At 43.9% G+C, this 20,705-nt stretch overlaps 1 pseudogene; it reads right to left on the reverse strand.

The window, feature by feature from the left end:
* Nucleotides 1-20,705, reverse strand: part of LOC139372382 (syndetin-like) — a 284,096-nt pseudogene that overhangs the window by 224,891 nt on the left and 38,500 nt on the right.

A 20,705-nucleotide genomic window follows, 5' to 3' on the forward strand; every position in this document is an offset into this window, starting at 1 on the left:
CCCCATAGTCTAAAACCTGTATGAATGTCGACTGAATGATTTGTTTTCTGCTGTTTAATGAAAGGCATAAACTATTCCTATAGAAGAAGCCAATTTTAATTCTTAATTTCTTAACTCATCAATACGCTTTTTGAAAGATCATCAATCCAGATGCCCAGATATTTATAAGCAGGGATACAATCAAAGAAGGCAGCAACAACCAATGTATATGTGCATAAATCATCAGATACATTTTTTACGTGACATGGAGAATAACATTCTTGGTTTTACCTGCATTAAGTACCAATTTGGGCTGTGGTGATCACGAAATATCATCAGCCGGTGATTGACAAGCAAATAACTGTCAGTCTCACGGTAATTGACCATTAATTAACAATAACACATTTATCATCTCCTGGCTTCCACACATTGCCTACAAGCCATTTTAAAAAGTCTAATAAATCCATGTATTTTTAATACATTGTAAGGCTGCATGATGTGACTCTAATGATGATTTGAAAAAAGTTTCTTAAAAGGTTGGTTGTACACACTCCAATAGCCTCTCATTCACAGTTTGACAAGCACTTAATAATGCCTCGAATTTCACAGCTGCATCCCATTCGTGGCCGAAATGCACCCTAAAAAAATCCATGCATTTTAAGGCCCGAAGTGCTGCATCTTGCCCTTCTCCCTGAGTGTGCTGCACAATCCTAAGCGTCTCTCAATCACACGGCTCTCTGTCACGTGATCGGGTCTTTCTCACAGGCTACAAGTGAAGACAGACACATCGGGGAAGCAACTGCACGAGTCCTTATCCAATTCCGAGGTGCATATTGAAAATATTGGATGAACTGTCCACATTCACTCTTGGTCAGCCAACAAGTTGAGTAGGCCTAACCAACAGCAAAAGCACCTGCCTATGTCAATCTACTATCCCCCGTAGTACAAAAGTCAACCTATTATATTGTGTGTGAGAAACAAATATTCTAAACATAGTCTGGGACAGTTGTGGGATATGATAGATCCCAAATGAATACAACCACTTGCATCAAAAAGCATGTTTAATGAAATGTGGCTGATGCAACAGATCAGAACGTTTAGTTTAAAATGTTGATAAACTATTAGGATATTGATTCACATTATACGCTCAGCAATGCGTAGGTTATATGTGCAAATGTTCCACTAGCGTAAAAAACTCTATTATAAAAAGTGACCACAAATGCAATTATGCATGTAATGCTTTTATTATAAGGTCCATTTATATGGTGAAAATTATCTTCCCCAAACTTGAAACTCGCACACTGCTTATATATGCCAGTTAGACTCTTAAATTAAATTTAAGAAGTTGGCAACTTTAGTTGTGATACAAACCTTATTAAAATATACATGAGGTGTGCGACAATGAGTAAGTACTTTAAAAAGGTCAACATTCACAAGACCACAAGACTGCATTGTTGGTTAAGGGCTTGTCAGTAAGCATTTCACTGTAAGGTCTACATCTGTTGTATTCAGAGCATGTGACAAATACAATTTGATTTGATTTGATATGATTCTAACAAAAATTTGCAAAAAAAAGTCTTCTTATGCTGGGCATCATTCACAAGTGATAATATATAATTCACAAGTGATAATATTGTCACCCATCAGACTATTCTTGATTTGATATCATATTTACATATACTGAATAATATACAGTATGTGTGACATTTGTTTTGATTTAGAATGGACCGTTATCATGCACCTGTCTGAAAACAGGGGCAGCGGGAGAAAATACATGTTATCTATGAACTTAAATAGCAAATGGACGGTTTTCCCCATGGTTTATTTTCATGCCTGCCAGGTAGGCCATACTCCTGTTGTAAATATGTGCTTAATATTAGCACAGTTGAGAAATAAATATAGTAGGCCTAGCCTATAGTAAGCTGATGGGATCCTCTTCTTTTTAGTAGAGGCCATCACTCTGTTTTCTCCCACAATTGCATAGCCTATGGAAATGTTGCGCAACATGAGCTCATGGGCTGTCATGAAGTGTTTGATTAGATTTTCAAAGATATTTGCATTGATGTCAGAGTGATTAGAGGGACAATAGAGTGCTGAGTACCAGGCAGTTAGCAAGTTTGTTACTAACGACCAGCAGCAGCATCAGAGCTTGGAGAAGCCTAATTACCGTGACTAAATGGTCATGTGGAATTTGACTGCCTTCATGACTCGTGACCGCCAGTGTGGCGGTAATATGGTCACCTCAACAGCCCTAGTACCAATTTCAGTTCAACAAAGACATTATTTAATTAAAGCAGTGAATGCAGCAAGAGAAAGATATGTTGTCACATCCATCTAATTTCCCTGAGCTCGTAGTGCCAGGGCTGTTGGTTTAAAGGAGCGCCGATAGAACCGCACGGTATTGATCTGAACCAGACACACACTGAGAGGCTCAGAGAGGAAATGCACCGTAGAGCATCTCTGGGTGGTTTGATTGGTCTGGGAAGCTAACAAACACGAGTATGTGATGCAAAGTGATTTATTTATAGCGCTTTGTGTTAGGATTGAGAGGTAAAATAAGGGGAACATGCTGGTGGGGTTGAATACTAAATACAATAGTGGGTTGGAGTGAAACCATGCAATTACAAAGGTGATTGCTAAAGTTGAATTGCTTCTGCCCAATCCGATCATATCCCATGATATTCTATTCTCCATGATTGAGGTAGCTGCTAAAGAGTACTGTAGCTTCCACTGTATAGGCATAATGTAGGGCAGAATGGAGGGGGCAGGTGTGGGTGAAGGAGGAGAGGACAGTAAGTGTAATGGCCCACATTTACCTCCTGACCTGCATAGACACACAGGGCTTTCTGCTGAAGCTCAAAACATTGAATGAAACATTTACATTCCACATCAGCTCGATCAATACTACCATTAAGCCCTAATCAATTGACCATTAACAGGCTGTTCCTCAGAAAATCACAGACTCTGAGCGCTCACTGGTTATGCACACCGACAATACCTTATAAGGGTGATTCCATGCAGCGGAAAATATTTTGGTATCTCAGATTGTTCTGGCAATTCTCACACAGGAACTTCATTGGGGGAAGGATGTTTAACATGCTTTTTATAATTGTATCACAAAGCATTTTTAGGCCTTTGTTAGACCTGTATATTCCTCTTGCTGTCAATATACTCCCAAATGCAAGAGTATGTCTAGATTCTGAAATACACATTTTCCCGTACATTTTTTCAACAAAACTACCCTTTTGGATGTGGCTTATTTTTATACATATTGTTTGTAACAATATACCCTTCCAGAGTGGGCTCTCTGGTACCTTTAATTACCCATTTTATACAAAGAAATGTATATTCTACCTATTTACCATTCTCAGCCCTCCTTTGGGATTGACATTCAGCAAGACACCAGCAGAGGGAGTTACCTTTGAATACATTTTTCAATTTATTGTGTTGATGGTGCTCATAAAATGTATCATACCTTCAGAATGAGCAGAGAACCCACTCTGGAAATGTAATGTACTTGTAGAGTATATTGTTCCAAGCAATATCTTAAAATGAACCCATTCAAAAAGGGTCGTTTTGAGATATTAATATTTTGAATGTTCAATAAATGAATGTGAACATTTGTATTTATACCAAAAATATTTCCCCCTCCCGCTGGCGTGTAAGACATCATGATCAGTGACATCCATCAAAGCTTAATGCACCCTTCCCCCATCTCATGATGGCACCCTTCAACTGTTAAAAAGCCATTAGTACAAGAGATGTCATTTCACACCTAAACGCCATCACAACCTGCATACCTAATGATCCAAAGCAGATGTTTCAACTGAAGGTTTCACTTAACCCTTTACAGCCTGGCACCTACTACCATTACCCGTGCAAAGGCACTTACATTTGACTTGCCCATTCATGCTCTGAATGGCACACATACACAATCCATGTCTCAATTGTCTCAAGGCTTAAAAATCTTTCTTTAACCCGTCTCCTCCCCTTCATCTACACTGATTGAAGTGGATTTAACAAGTGACATCAATAAGGGATCATAGCTTTCACCTGGATTCACCTGGTCAGTCTGTCATGGAAAGAGTAGGTGTCCTTAATATTTTGTATACTCAGTGTATAATATAATAACAATATAGCATAGCTAGGCTATATGTAGCATAAAAAGAAGCCTATACAATAGAGGGAATCTAGGATTTCAATGTTCCTTCGACGAGACAATATATGCGTCCCAAACGGCAGCCTATTCTCTTTTTATTGGTCTACTTTTAGCTAGGGCTCATAGGAGTCTGGACAATAGTAGTTCACTATATAAGGAAATAGGAATAGGATGGATAAAAGAGACAAGACAGAGAAGGAGATTAGAAACAAGCTGTGGTGACATTTCTTTAGGGACACGACACAGAAGATCCGTGTGAGTCAACCTATAGTCACGCAAGCATGCTGTCACCCCCCAACGGGTCACAATGCCCGCTGGGATCAATGGGCCAATCACAGCTGGGTAGAGGCGGGTTCAACAAAGGTTACTCGGTAGGGAACCCCTAGCATCCCCAAAATGGCCACTGCCACCTCATGTGGAGACTAGGGAGGAGTGCAGCTGCTACCAGGGCTGGGGTCCATTCCGTGTCAACTTAATCAGTTCAGGATGTGACGTGCAATTCAAGTCATGACTTCAAACGTTCACACAGAAAACTAACAGGTGATTTTGTTATTCATGAAACACATTTTCGATTAAATTTGTAATTTAACTGGAATCGACCCCAACTGACTGCTAACCTAACTATGTGGGCTATCCATCCCTTTGAAGGGCTCTGGTCAAAAGTACATGGGAATAGGGTGTCAATTGGGATGTGACCACAGTCTCTTGTCAGTGCTCATACATATCCACATACTAACTAAACCATTAATCTGTGGTGCACGGCCTGAGAGGTCTAAATCCCCGTGGGCCTGATCAAATATGTCTCCTGTCCGACAGTGAATAGCTTAGACACGTCTCAAAGAGCTCCTATGAAGGATCAGAGATGAGCAGGAGCCTGCTCTTCTCCCTCTCTGTTTTCTCTCTCCTCTTACTCTACTTTCCTCTCCCTCCGCTCCTTTGCTGTGGCTTTGATCCAAACACTCAGGAAGTGATTTCTGTATCGAGGTGGATACAGGCTCACTCTCACATCTGCCAGTCATGACAGACAATCGGCCCTGATAAGATTTATATAGATTGAGATAGCGGCTGGTACTGAACAGACGTTTTACTTATAGAGCGAACGCAGTCGGTCGTAGAATATATTCCATTGCCATGGTAACGCCGATAAATTCCACATTACCTCCTTTGTTATGACTGATTGACAGTAGATATCAATCAGCGAATATAAATCACCATACTATGATAATGTGTGCAGTCAGTGTTCTGAAAGAAACGGCAAACCTAAATAAGCCTACATTTATCTGCATGAGACGAGTCATAGGGAAATGACAGAATGTGATATACTTACAAGAAAAATGGAGTCTGGGTGAAGCTTAAAACATACAAAGGAAAGAAAGGAGGAAGAGAGGAAGGAAAAATACAGAAAGCATACCTTGACGTAGGACGGCTGTTTTTCCAGGATAAGATCGGCAACCTTTTTGGAAACCTACAGAGAGGAGGACAAGAAAAATAAACCCAGTCAGATGCTTGTAAACGCCATCCCAAGTGAGAAACACACTTATCGTACTATGGTAGAGCATGGAGAAAGAATAGCTGGCTTTGATGCCTGTAACTATACTATCAGTCTTTAAAGAGCGACTGCCTCTAAAATGCAACAAATCCCTTTGAAAACAGCATATGAGTCTGAAACATTTATTTTAGTGTCTGAAACTGACTACAAAGTGTAAATAGGATCATTTTGGTCACAAAGTCAGTCTTATCTAAAGCGGAGTTTGGAACCTCAGTGCGTCACAAGTAAATGAAGGTTGGGTTTGAATTACAATTATGTCAATAAATCATGCCCCATTTTGCCAAGCTCCACGTGCAAATCGCCCCTCCGCTGCCCTTCATTGAATGGGGCTCTGTTGTTTCATCACCCCCAACACGTTCAAATGATCACTATATGGATTGACCATGCCTCCACAGCCAAAGTTCTATGGTATGCATGCCCTACTGAAGGACCCTAGCTAGTATGCGGAATAGGTGCTTGAGTTTGTCAGTCCACAAGTCTGCACCAATAACGCCAGCTTGGTGTGCAACGACCGGTGATGGTGAGTATAATCCGAGATACTGGAATATAATGACCTCTGATGTAACTTAGCTAACGACGTTAGATAATGTTATAATGTTTATGTAGGTAGTTACAGTGCCTTGCGAAAGTATTCGGCCCCCTTGAACTTTGCGACCTTTTGCCACATTTCAGGCTTCAAACATAAAGATATAAAACTGTATTTTTTTGTGAAGAATCAACAACAAGTGGGACACAATCATGAAGTGGAACGGCATTTATTGGATATTTCAAACTTTTTTAACAAATCAAAAACTGAAAAATTGGGCGTGCAAAATTATTCAGCCCCCTTAAGATAATACTTTGTAGCGCCACCTTTTGCTGCGATTACAGCTATAAGTCGCTTGGGGTATGTCTCTATCAGTTTTGCACATCGAGAGGCTGAAATTTTTTCCCATTCCTTCTTGCAAAACAGCTCAAGCTCAGTGAGGTTGGATGGAGAGCATTTGTGAACAGCAGTTTTCAGTTCTTTCCACAGATTCTCGATTGGATTCAGGTCTGGACTTTGACTTGGCCATTCTAACACCTGGATATGTTTATTTTTGAACCATTCCATTGTAGATTTTGCTTTATGTTTTGGATCATTGTCTTGTTGGAAGACAAATCTCCGTCCCAGTCTCAGGTCTTTTGCAGACTCCATCAGGTTTTCTTCCAGAATGGTCCTGTATTTGGCTCCATCCATCTTCCCTGTCCCTGCTGAAGAAAAGCAGGCCCAAACCATGATGCTGCCACCACCATGTTTGACAGTGGGGATGGTGTGTTCAGGGTGATGAGCTGTGTTGCTTTTACGCCAAACATAACGTTTTGCATTGTTGCCAAAAAGTTCAATTTTGGTTTCATCTGAACAGAGCACCTTCTTCCACATGTTTGGTGTGTCTCCCAGGTGGCTTGTGGCAAACTTTAAACGACACTTTTTATGGATATCTTTAAGAAATGGCTTTCTTCTTGCCACTCTTCCATAAAGGCCAGATTTGGCCTCACCTTTTTGATTTGTTAAAAAAGTTTGAAATATCCAATAAATGTCGTTCCACTTCATGATTGTGTCCCACTTGTTGTTGATTCTTCACAAAAAAATACAGTTTTATATCTATATGTTTGAAGCCTGAAATGTGGCAAAAGGTCGCAAAGTTCAAGGGGGCCGAATACTTTCACAAGGCACTGTATCATTTGATAAACTGAGGCAGGTTAGCTAATGTTACCTATCGAGGCAGGCAAGCTAACTTTACATCTAATATTAGCGTAGCTAGCTAGCTAACAAGCTAGCTAGATAAGGGGGAGCGGTTGTTGTCCTGGCGCCACACTGCCAGGTCTCTGACCTCGTCCCAATAGGCTATCTCGTCGTTGATCAGGGCTTTCGGCAGGTTACCTTCGCTTCTTGGGCACAGGGACTATGGTGATCTGCTTAAAACATGTATTACTGACTCAGTCAGGGAGAGGTTGAAAAATGTCAATGAAGACACTTGCCAGTTGGTCCGCGCATGCTCTGTGTACACGTCCTGGTAATCCATCTGGCCCCGAGGCCTTGTGAATGTTGATCTTTTTAAAGGTCTTGCTCACATCGGCTACGGAGAGCGTGATCACACAGTCGTCCAGCTGGTTAATTAACAAACACAGTTAGGGAACATCTACATTTAAAAAGTGTAATAAATCCATCTAATATAGCCTACACCTTCACAATAAATCAATTTATTTTAGACAGCTTTAAAGAAACATGACATGAAGAAAATGTTGTCTATTTCAGAAGAACAGAATAGCATACTCTGAGTTTTCCTTATGTTAGGTCCTGATCTGGTTATACCATATGGCTGTGGGCTACACTAGTTCATTTAGCAGACAAGATTTGCTTAGAATTCCGTGGCATTATTTTATAGTATGAAGAATACAATTGAACAAAGCTGAATAAGATAGAAAGGATATATTCTCCCAACTATTTGAGGGAGTGCACACGTGGCTATTCTGTGTTGAGCGTTTAACAAAGAAATGGGTATTCCTAAATGCTTAATTTAGAGTTATTTGTGTAACTTTAGTTGTTATACAAACGTTGGGTTATATGTTTTGATTTTAATACATTGTAAGGCTGTATGATGCGACTCTAATGATGAAAAAGTTGCTTGAAAAGCATGTGCTCTGCTTTGTTTTTTTGCGGCGGCATACTCTTTGTGTGGCCGTAATAAACCCTAAACAAATCCATGCCTTTTGCGGCCAGTTGCCGTCGTGCTCCGAAGCACCTCTTACACGGCTGTCACACGTGAACAGGTGTTTCTCACAGGCTACAAGTGAAGACAGACACTGCGGGGACGCAACTGCACGCGTCCTTATCCAATTCCGAGGTGCATACTGAAGATATTGGAAGAACTGTTCACATTTACTTTTCCTCAGCCAACAAGATGAGTAGGCTTAACAAACAGCAAAGGCACTAGCCTATGTCAATCTACTATTCCCCCATATTACAAAAGTGAACCTATTCAATTCTGTGCGAGAAATAAATATTCCAAACATAGTCTGGGACAGTTGTGGGATGCAAATTAACACAACCTCTAGCATCAAAAATACTTGTTTTACACAATGAGGCTGACGCAACAGACCAGAAGGTTTAGCTTAAAATGTTGATAAACTATTAGGCTATTTCTTCACATTAATCGCGCAGCAATGCACACATGGTAGTAGGCTATAAGTGCGAATGATCCATTAGCGGAAAACACCATTATGAAATCTGCAAATGTGATTATGCATGTAATGCTTTTATCGTGAAAATTATCTTCTACACCCATTGTAAATCCGATTCATGTGATTCATTTTAAGAAGTTATTTGTCCACTTTAGTTGTGACACAAACCTTACCAAAACATATAGGCCTTTGGGCTAGGCTACATGAGGTGTAGGCCATTCTTGAACACGGGTGAGACATTGTTTCTAATTTGTAAATAAAGCCAGTTTGTTATTTTGAATGATTTATTTCTGATTTTAGAGGGAGAGAAATCAAACACGTACAATCATCTCATGGGTCTTCCAGTCACAGGAATTGAACCAGCATCTGTAGCAACATAGCTTGTACTACTATGCAGTGTCTTAGACCATTGCGCCACTCAGGCACTGTACGACGTGACCGGTCGGGAGTGGCCTACAGTACTACAGTAAGACCCCAATTTTTTTTTTTAAATAACTTAGTGTAACAACAGTTTTAGTAAGTAATACTGAAGTCGTGCACAATTATCAGTTTCTATTTAGGTTTATGTCACCCACTCATTGTCAGTTAGAGACATAGTAGGACCCAAAAGCATAATAAGTCCTGTAACTCCCCCTTGCGCTGGTCTGGAGAAATTGAAGTGGTGACGCAGGGTACTGTACTCAACCACAAATTACCTCTAAGTCCAGCAGCAGAATCGCAAAACCTTTAGTGAAGCAGCCACTGCTTGTGGAGCAGTAGCGGCAGTGTATGTGGGGCAGTAGCGGCAGTGTATGTGGAGCAGTAGCGGCAGTGTATGTGGGGCAGTAGCGGCAGTGTATGTGGGGCAGTAGCGGCAGTGTATGTTGGGCAGTTGCGGCAGTGTATGTGGGGCAGTAGCGGCAGTGCATGTGGGGCAGTAGCGGCAGTGTATGTGGGGCAGTAGCGGCAGTGTATGTGGGGCAGTAGCGGCAGTGTATGTGGGGCAGTAGCGGCAGTGTATGTGGGGCAGTAGCGACAGTGTATGTGGGGCAGTGTAAGTGGGGCAGTAGCAGCAGTGTATGTGGGGCAGTAGCGGCAGTGTATGTGGGGCAGTAGTGGCAGTGTATGTGGGGCAGTAGCAGCAGTGTATGTGGGGCAGTAGCAGCAGTGTATGTGGGGCAGTAGCAGCAGTGTATGTGGGGCAGTGTATGTGGGGCAGTAGCAGCAGTGTATGTGGGGCAGTAGCAGCAGTGTATGTGGGGCAGTGTATGTGGGGCAGTAGCAGCAGTGTGTGTGGGGCAGTAGCAGCAGTGTATGTGGGTCAGTAGCAGCAGTGTATGTTGGGCAGTAGCAGCAGTGTATGTGGGGCAGTAGCAGCAGTGTATGTGGGGCAGTGTATGTGGGGCAGTAGCAGCAGTGTATGTGGGGCAGTAGCAGCAGTGTATGTGGGGCAGTAGCAGCAGTGCATGTGGGGCAGTAGCAGCAGTGTATGTGGGGCAGTAGCAGCAGTGTATGTGGGGCAGTAGCGGCATTGTATGTGGGGCAGTAGAGGCAGTGTATGTGGGGCAGTAGCAGCAGTGTATTTGGGGCAGTAGAGGCAGTGTATGTGGGGCAGTAGAGGCAGTGTATGTGGGGCAGTAGCAGCAGTGTATGTGGGGCAGTAGCAGCAGTGTATGTGGGGCAGTAGCAGCAGTGTATGTGGGGCAGTAGCAGCAGTGTATGTGGGGCAGTAGCAGCAGTGTATGTGGGGCAGTAGCGGCAGTGTATGTGGGGCAGTAGCAGCAGTGTATGTGGGGCAGTAGCAGCAGTGTATGTGGTGCAGTAGCGGCAGTGTATGTGGGGCACAAGAGGCAGTGTATGTGGGGCAGTAGCAGCAGTGTATGTGGGGCAGTAGCAGCAGTGTATGTGGGGCAGTAGCAGCAGTGTTTGTGGTGCAGTAGCAGCAGTGTGTGTGGGGCAGTAGCAGCAGCGTATGTGGGGCAGTAGCAGCAGTGTATGTGGGACAGTAGCAGCAGTGTATGTGGGGCAGTAGCAGCAGTGTATGTGGGGCAGTAGCAGCAGTGTATGTGGGGCAGTAGCGGCAGTGTAAGTGGGGCAGTAGCGGCAGTGTATGTGGGGCACAAGAGGCATTGTATGTGGGGCAGTAGCAGCAGTGTATGTGGGGCAGTAGAGGCAGTGTATGTGGGGCAGTAGCAGCAGTGTATGTGGGGCAGTAGCGGCAGTGTAAGTGGGGCAGTAGCAGCAGTGTATGTGGGGCAGTAGCGGCAGTGTATGTGGGGCAGTAGCAGCAGTGTATGTGGGGCAGTAGCGGCAGTGTAAGTGGGGCAGTAGCGGCAGTGTATGTGGGGCACAAGAGGCAGTGTATGTGGGGCAGTAGCAGCAGTGTATGTGGGGCAGTAGCAGCAGTGTATGTGGGGCAGTAGCAGCAGTGTATGTGGGGCAGTAGCAGCAGTGTATGTGGGGCAGTAGCAGCAGTGTTTGTAGTGCAGTAGCAGCAGTGTATGTGGGGCAGTAGCAGCAGTGTATGTGGGGCAGTAGCAGCAGTGTATGTGGGGCAGTAGCAGCAGTGTATGTGGGGCAGTAGCAGCAGTGTATGTGGGGCAGTAGCAGCAGTGTATGTGGGGCAGTAGCGACAGTGTATGTGGGGCAGTAGCAGTAGTGTATGTGGGGCAGTAGCAGCAGTGTATGTGGGGCAGTAGAGGCAGTGTATGTGGGGCAGTAGCAGCAGTGTATGTGGGGCAGTAGCAGCAGCGTATGTGGGGCAGTAGCAGCAGTGTATGTGGGGCAGTAGCAGCAGTGTATGTGGGGCAGTAGCGGCAGTGTATGTGGGGCAGTAGCAGCAGTGTATGTGGGGCAGTAGCGGCAGTGTAAGTGGGGCAGTAGCAGCAGTGTATGTGGGGCACAAGAGGCAGTGTATGTGGGGCAGTAGCAGCAGTGTATGTGGGGCAGTAGCAGCAGTGTATGTGGGGCAGTAGCAGCAGTGTTTGTGGTGCAGTAGCAGCAGTGTATGTGGGGCAGTAGCAGCAGCGTATGTGGGGCAGTAGCAGCAGTGTATGTGGGGCAGTAGCAGCAGTGTATGTGGGGCAGTAGCAGCAGTGTATTTGGGGCAGTAGCAGCAGTGCATGTGGGGCAGTAGCGGCAGTGTAAGTGGGGCAGTAGCGGCAGTGTATGTGGGGCAGTAGCAGCAGTGTTTGTGGTGCAGTAGCAGCAGTGTATGTGGGGCAGTAGCAGCAGTGTATGTGGGGCAGTAGCAGCAGTGTATGTGGGGCAGTAGCAGCAGTGTATGTGGGGCAGTAGCAGCAGTGTATGTGGGGCAGTAGCAGCAGTGTATGTGGGGCAGTAGCAGCAGTGTATGTGGGGCAGTAGAGGCAGTGTATGTGGGGCAGTAGCAGCAGTGTATGTGGGGCAGTAGCAGCTAGTGTATGTGGGGCAGTAGCAGCAGTGTATGTGGAGCAGTAGCGGCAGTTTAAGTGGGGCAGTAGCAGCAGTGTATGTGGGGCAGTAGCAGCAGTGTATGTGGGGTAGCAGCAGTGTATGTGGGGCAGTAGCAGCAGTGTATGTGGGGTAGTAGCAGCAGTGTATGTGGGGCAGTAGCAGCAGTTTATGTGGGGAAGTAGCGGCAGTGTATGTGGGGAAGTAGCGGCAGTTTATGTGGGGAAGTAGCGGCAGTGTATGTGGTGAGTTTGAAAGTGTGACTGTGTGTGCGGCATCAGTATGCACGTGTGCGCATGTGTGTGTATGGGTGTATATAGTGTGTGCGTGAGTGTGTGAATGTGTGTTGTGTAAATATGTGTGTATATGTGAGTACTGGTATCGTCCCAGCCCTAGAACACACACACACACACACACACAAATATATACAGACACACACACACACACACACACACACACACACACAGCTAGGAACATGAGGTTCCAGAGCCAGTTCGATGGAACTGATTAGATTAGATTACCTCTAAGGGGGTTATAGATTACCTCTAAGGGGGTTATAGATTACCTATAGATTACCTCTAAGGGGGTTATAGATTACCTATAGATTACCTCTAAGGGGTAACAGAGAGCAAAAACAGTTTCTGATTATGATGATTCAGTTTGTGTGTAAAATGTATGTTATCTGTGCTCAGCAGCTGCAACTTCACTCACAGCACAAAACCAAATCCCACTGGGGATCCGAAAAGATTGCTCATCCCTGGTACAGAGAAAATTCTCCTCCTCACTCAAACACAATAAATCTATCGGTCTACAAAAAAAACATTCAAACCAGGAAAAAGCAGATGTGTGGAAAAGACCCAACCACCTGCAGCCGCCCACATGACCAGAGATTAGCCCTCCAATCACCTGTGATCTGACAGAGCCAAATAGCAAGGTATAATTCACATGTAATTGACTGGTATGCAGAGCAGAGTTAATAGCCCAATTATCCGGCCACACGCCTCATGCATTTTAGCTGAGAGCCAAAAGATAGAGGTGTCAATCAGCCAAAACTGCTCAGTAGCAGTCGGAAATGGAACCCTATTCTCTATAGAGTGCACTACTTTTGACCAGAGCTCTATGGGATAGGGCATAAAACAGTAGTGCGGTGTTTAGACACTGCCTTGTGTCAGCATTTTTGGACACTGCCTAGTGACAGCGTTTTTGGACACTGCCTAGTGACAGCGTTTTTGGACACTGCCTAGTGACAGCGTTTTTGGACACTGCCTAGTGACAGCGTTTTTGGACACTGCCTAGTGACAGCGTTGTTGGACACTGCCTAGTGACAGCATTTTTGGACACTGCCTAGTGACAGCGTTTTTGGACACTGCCTAGTGTCATCGTTTTTGGACACTGCCTAGGGACAGCGTTTTTGGACACTGCCTAGTGTCATCGTTTTTGGACACTGCCCAGTGTAAATGTCTCAATATCTCAATCATATACGCTGACTGAGAAGTTTCTATGTCAACTAATTGAGGTGTAAAGGAACATTTTGTGTAGAGCCGTGGTGGTGTTGTGGTAACACCCATCGGTACGTGTCACTTAGCCTATACAACGTCCTGTCGTTACGTGTCACTTAGCCTATACAACATCCTGTCGGTACGTGTCACTTAGCCTATACAACGTCTTGTCGGTACGTGTCACTTAGCCTCAACAACGTCCTGCCGGTACGTGTCACTTAGCCTATACAACGTCTTGTCGGTACGTGTCACTTAGCCTAAACAACGTCCTGTCGGTACGTGTCACTTAGCCTAAACAACGTCCTGTCGGTACGTGTCACTTAGCCTAAACAACGTCCTGTCGGTACGTGTCACTTAGCCTAAACAACGTCCTGTCGGTACGTGTCACTAAGCCTAAACAACGTCCTGCCGGTACGTGTCACTTAGCCTAAACAACGTCCTGCAGGAGATTGTGGTTCAATCCCCAAGTCCACTGTTTCTCCTACTTGACCGTCTCCCCATTTTAGCTACTTACTGATTTTTTTTATTTTTTATCATGGAATAATCCTATTCTTTGAGGGTTTGAGAGGCAACATTGTCAGGTTCATAAGCCTTCCAGAGCGACAGGGAGTGAGGAAGAGGACTCTTGGGCAGCGGAGACATCACCTCAGTGGACAGCTACACTAAGCCTACCAGGATGCAACTGTTAGTGTGGAGGCGATGGCAGGAAGAAGTAACTAATTAGAAATATGTGTGTGTGTGTGTGTGTGTGTGTGTGTGTGTGTGTGTGTGTGTGTGTGTGTGTCTGTGTGTGTGTGTGTGTGTGTGTGTGTGTGTGTGTGTGTGTGTTGCTGAAAAATAAATAAAAAACTACTTGAAAAATATTCATAAGAAAATTAACTTGAGATTGTTCCACTTCAGTTTGGGAGATAGGCCTACACACAACAGCTCTAAAGTTGCAGCAGTACTGTGTCACCATCTAATCAAATCACGATCAGGCCTCTAACGAGCAAGAAAATCATTTGCCATAATAGTTTACACTAAGCTTAAGTGCTATCATTTCTCTCATGACCTAAACGGCCCAACATCAGCCCCAAGTAGTGATTTCATACAATACAGCCAGACTACTTTACCAGCATTGCATCAAATTAGATTTGTATAGGTCGTTAAGGGGAGACAGACAGTGGTGATGTACATCAAGCAGCTAAGTAAACATAGTGGCTATTTAAAGACTGTCTTCGTCCCAAATAACATCCTATCCCCTACATAGTGGATAGTATAATAACACCCTATTCCCCAAAAGTAGTGCACTGTGTAAGGAATAGGGTGTCATTTGGGAAGCAGACATAACTGGAGCCCAGGAGGAGCCCTGGTCTAACACTTACTGTCCTGAGGCTCAAAGCACACTACTGGCTGGCCCCTCTTCCTGAATCCATCATCAATGGATGGATCAATCCATACTGCAGGCCCCTTCCTCTTTATAGTCCTGGATCACCCATCCTGATGGTCCTGGATCAGTCCATCCTGATGGTCCTGGATCAATCCATCCTGATGGTCCTGGATCAATCCATCCTGATGGTCCTGGATCAATCCATCCTGATGGTCCTGGATCAATCCATCCTGATGGCTCTGGATCAATCCATCCTGATGGCCCTGGATCAATCCATCCTGATGGTCCTGGATCAATCCATCCTGATGGTCCTGGATCAATCCATCCTGATGGTCCTGGATCAATCCATCCTGATGGTCCTGGATCAGTCCATCCTGATGGTCCTGGATCAGTCCATCCTGATGGTCCTGGATCAATCCATCCTGATGGTCCTGGATCAATCCATCCTGATGGTCCTGGATCAATCCATCCTGATGGCTCTGGATCAATCCATCCTGATGGCCCTGGATCAATCCATCCTGATGGTCCTGGATCAATCCATCCTGATGGTCCTGGATCAATCCATCCTGATGGTCCTGGATCAATCCATCCTGATGGCTCTGGATCAATCCATCCTGATGGCCCTGGATCAATCCATCCTGATGGTCCTGGATCAATCCATCCTGATGGTCCTGGATCAATGCATAATCACTTTGGGACCAGATGTTTGTGTATTGTGAGGACCTGGCCATCCCTACCTTCAGGCTGCGCTCAAACCCAACACCCCTAACCCGAGCACTCAATTCCGCCTACCTCTGGTCTCTTTGCAACTCCCTCTCAGCCCAGTCCAAGCTCTTCTCTCTCCTTGCACCCCAATGGTGGAACCAGCTTCACCCTGAAGCTAGAACAGCAGAGTCCCTGCCCATCTTCCAAAAGCACCAAAGAGCATCTTAAATAATCCCCCTCCTCACCTTGACCCCCCCACAAATAAAATAAAATAATAATCTCCTGAGCCAACACTTTCACTTGAAAGTCCTCCTCCCCCACCCCCCTTTCAAGCTCTGACTTAGATACTTCAATGAGGAAAAGTTAGAGACGCACACACACACAGACACACACACACACACACACACACACACACACACACACACACACACACACACACACACACACACACACACACACACGTCTATGTACCCAACATATCATAAGTCAGTTTATCACTTGAACAAAACCCGGCACTCGGGTGGTCAGTTAACAAGCTGTATATAGGCCTAGCTATGTGCTATGTATAAAAGAGTCCACCATGTATACAGTGGGGCAAAAAAGTATTTAGTCAGCCACCAATTGTGCAAGTTCTCCCATTTAAAAAGATGAGAGAGGCCTGTAATTTCCATCATAGGTACACTTCAACTATGACAGACGAAATGAGAAGAAAAAAAATCCAGAAAATCACATTGTAGGATTTTTAATTTATTTATTTGCAAATTATGGTGGACAATAAGTATTTAGTCACCTACAAACAAGCAAGATTTCTGGCTCTCACAGACCTGTAACTTCTTCTTTAAGAGGCTCCTCTGTTCTCCACTCGTTACCTGTATTAATGGCACCTGTTTGAACTTGTTATCAGTATAAAAGACACCTGTCCACAACCTCAAACAGTCACACTCCAAACTCCACTATGGCCAAGACCAAAGAGCTGTCAAAGGACACCAGAAACAAAATTGTAGACCTGCACCAGGCTGGGAAGACTGAATATGCAATAGGTAAGAAGCTTGGTTTGAAGAAATCAACTGTGGGAACAATTATTAGGAAATGGAAGACATACAAGACCACTGATAATCTCCCTCGATCTGGGGCTCCACACAAGATCTCACCCCGTGGGGTCAAAATGATCACAAGAACGGTGAGCAAAAATCCCAGAACCACACGGGGGGGCCTAGTGAATGACCTGCAGATAGCTGGGACCAAAGTAACAAAGCCTACCATCAGTAACACACTACGCCGCCAGGGACTCAAATCCTGCAGTGCCAGACGTGTCCTCCTGCTTAAGCCAGTACATGTCCATGCACGTCTGAAGTTTGCTAGAGAGCATTTGGATGATGCAGAAGAAGATTGGGAGAATGTCATATGGTCAGATGAAACCAAAATATAACTTTTTAGTAAAAACTCAACTCGTCGTGTTTGGAGGACAAAGAATGCTGAGTTGCATCCAAAGAACACCATACCTAATGTGAAGCATGGTGGTGGAAACATCATGCTTTTGGGCTGTTTTTCTGCAAAGGGACCAGGACGACTGATCCGTGTAAAGGAAAGAATGAATGGGGCCATGTATCGTGAGATTTTGAGTGAAAACCTCCTTCCATCAGCAAGGGCATTGAAGATGAAATGTGGCTGGGTCGTTCAGCATGACAATGATCCCAAACACACCGCCCGGGCAACGAAGGAGTGGCTTCGTAAGAAGCATTTCAAGGTCCTGGAGTGGCCTAGCCAGTCTCCAGATCTCAAAAATCTTTGGAGAGAGTTGAAAGTCCGTGTTGCCCAGCAACAGCCCCAAAACATCAGTGCTCTAGAGGAGATCTGCATGGAGGAATGGGCCAAAATACCAGCAACCGTGTGTGAAAACCTTGTGAAGACTTACTGAAAACGTTTGACCTATGTCATTGCCAACAAAGGGTATATTACAAAGTATTGAGATAAACTTTTGTTATTGACCAAATACTTATTTTCCACCATAATTTGCAAATAAATTAATTAAAAACCTTTTTTTTCTCATTTTGTCTGTCATAGTTGAAGTGTACCTATGATGAAAATTACAGGCCTCTCTCATCTTTTTAAGTGTGAGAACTTGCACAATTGGTGGCTGACTAAATACTTTTTTGCCCCACTGTACATTCCATATTATGAAAAGCAGTGAGATCCCAACAGTAACGGTAACTGTCATGTTACTATAATACATTAGATTGTCAAACAAGATCCACAATAATACTAAGAGAAAGAATAGCAATCTACAGGAATACAAGTACAAGAAATACTAGAAGTAATGCTAATAGTACTAGGAATAATAGGAGGAATACTAGGAATTTACTGAAATACTAGGAATACTAGGAGGAATACTAGGAATCTACAGGAATAGTAGGAATACTAGGTGGAATACTAGGAATCTACAGGAATAGTAGGAATACTAGGAGGAATATGATGAGGAATACTATGAGGAGTACTAGAAATACTAAGAGGAATACTAGGAGGAATACTAAGAATCTACAGGAATACTAGCAGTACTATAAATTCTAAGAGGAATACTAGGAGGAATACTATGAATCTACAGGAATACTAGGAATCTACAGGAATAGTAGGATCTAAAGGAATACTAGGAGCACTATAAATACCAAGAGGAATACTGGGAATCTAAAGGAATACTATGTCCTACTAGGAATCTACAGGAACACAGGAATCAAAAAAGATCCACAATAATACTAAGAGAAATACTAGCAATCAACAGGAATACTAGAACTAAGAATGCTAGAAGGAATACTAAGAGTAATAGGATTAATAGGAGGAATACTAAGAGGAATACGAATAATCTACAGGAATACAAGGAATCTACAGAAATACTAGGCAGAACACTAGGAGGAATACTACGAATCTACTGGAATACTAGGAAGAACACTAGGATCTGCAGGAATACTTGGAGGAATACTAGGAATCTACAGGAATACAAGGAACCTACAGGAATACTAGGTCCTACTACGAATCTACAGGAAAACTAGGAGGAATACTATGAATCTACAGGAATACTAGGATCTAAAGGAATACAATGAGGAATATTCAGAGGAATACTAGAAGGAATACTAGGAATCTACAGGAATACTAGGTCCTACTAAGAATCTACAATAATACTAGAAGGAATACTAGGAGTACTAGGAATACTTGGAATATAGAGGAATAGTAGGAATACTAGGAGTACTAGAAAAACTAAGAGGAATACTAAGAATCTACAGGAATACTAGACGGAATAATAGGAATCTACAGGAATACTGGGCATACTAGAAATACTAAGAGGAATACTAGGAATCTACAGGAAAACTAGGAAAACTAGGTCCTACTAGGAATCTACAGGAATACTAGGAATCTACAGGAATAGTAGGATCTACAGGAATACTAGGAATCTACAGCAATAGTAGGACTACTAGGAGGACTTGAAAAACTAAGGGGGAATACTAGGAGGAATACTAAGAATCTACAGTAATTCTAGGAATCTACAGGAATACAAGGATCTACAGGAATACTGGGAGGAATACTAGGAATCTACAGGAATACTAGGGAGGTTATACAAGGAATCTACAGGAATACTAGGAGGTTATACTAGGAATCTACAGGACTAAACCTGTGTCGCTCATTCAGCCGACAGAAACTTTCAACTGGTTTTCCCCATTAAGCAGCGAGTCGGAGTCTGAGGCTGAGCCTTCTCTTGTCTCTACTCCTCCCGTTACGGGGTCTGATATGCCGAAGCTTCCCACCATTACCCGCATTATTAGACTTAAAACAAATCATCCAGCGATCATACACTTTTTACGAGGGGGCAGGGCTACCGACATTAAGGCTAATCTGAAGATGGTGCTGGCTAAAGCTAAAACTGGCGAGTGTAAAGAGTATAGAGATATTGTTATCCACGTCGGCACCAACGATATTAGGATGAAACAGTCAGAGGTCACCAAGCGCAACATAGCTTCAGCGTGTAAATCAGCTAGAAAGATGTGTCGGCATCGAGTAATTGTCTCTGGCCCCCTCCCAGTTAGGGGGAGTGACGAGCTCTACAGCAGAGTCTCACAACTCAATCGCTGGTTGAAAACTGTTTTCTGCCCCTCCCAAAATATAGAATTTGTAGATAATTGGCCCTCTTTCTGGGACTCACCCACAAACAGGACCAAGCCTGGCCTGCTGAGGAGTGACGGACTCCAACCTAGCTCGAGGGGTGCTCTCATCTTATCTACCAACATAGACAGGGCTCTATAACTCCTCTAGCTCCACAATGAAATAGAGTGCAGGCCAGGCAGCAGGCTGTTAGCCAGCCTGCCAGCTTAGTGGAGTCTGCCACTAGCACAGTCAGTGTAGTCAGCTCAGCTATCCCCATTGAGACCGTGGGCAAAACTAAACATGGCGGTGTTCGCCTTAGCAATCTCACTAGGATAAAGACCTCCATTCCTGCCATTATTGAAAGAGATTGTGATACCTAACATCTCAAAATAGGGCTACTTAATGTTAGATCCCTTACTTCAAAGGCAGTTATAGTCAATGAACTAATCACTGATCATAATCTTGATGTGATTGGCCTGACTGAAACATGGCTTAAGCCTGATCAATTTACTGTGTTAAATGAGGCCTCACCTCCTGGTTACACTAGTGACCATATCCCCCGTGCATCCCGCAAAGGCAGAGGTGTTGCTAACATTTACAATAGGAAATTTCAATTTACAAAAAAATATATATGTTTTCGTCTTTTGAGCTTCTAGTCATGAAATCTATGCAGCCTACTCAATCACTTTTTATAACTAC

Source organism: Oncorhynchus clarkii, chromosome 18 (assembly GCF_045791955.1).
Source record: "Oncorhynchus clarkii lewisi isolate Uvic-CL-2024 chromosome 18, UVic_Ocla_1.0, whole genome shotgun sequence".
Taxonomy (NCBI): Eukaryota; Metazoa; Chordata; class Actinopteri; order Salmoniformes; family Salmonidae; genus Oncorhynchus; species Oncorhynchus clarkii.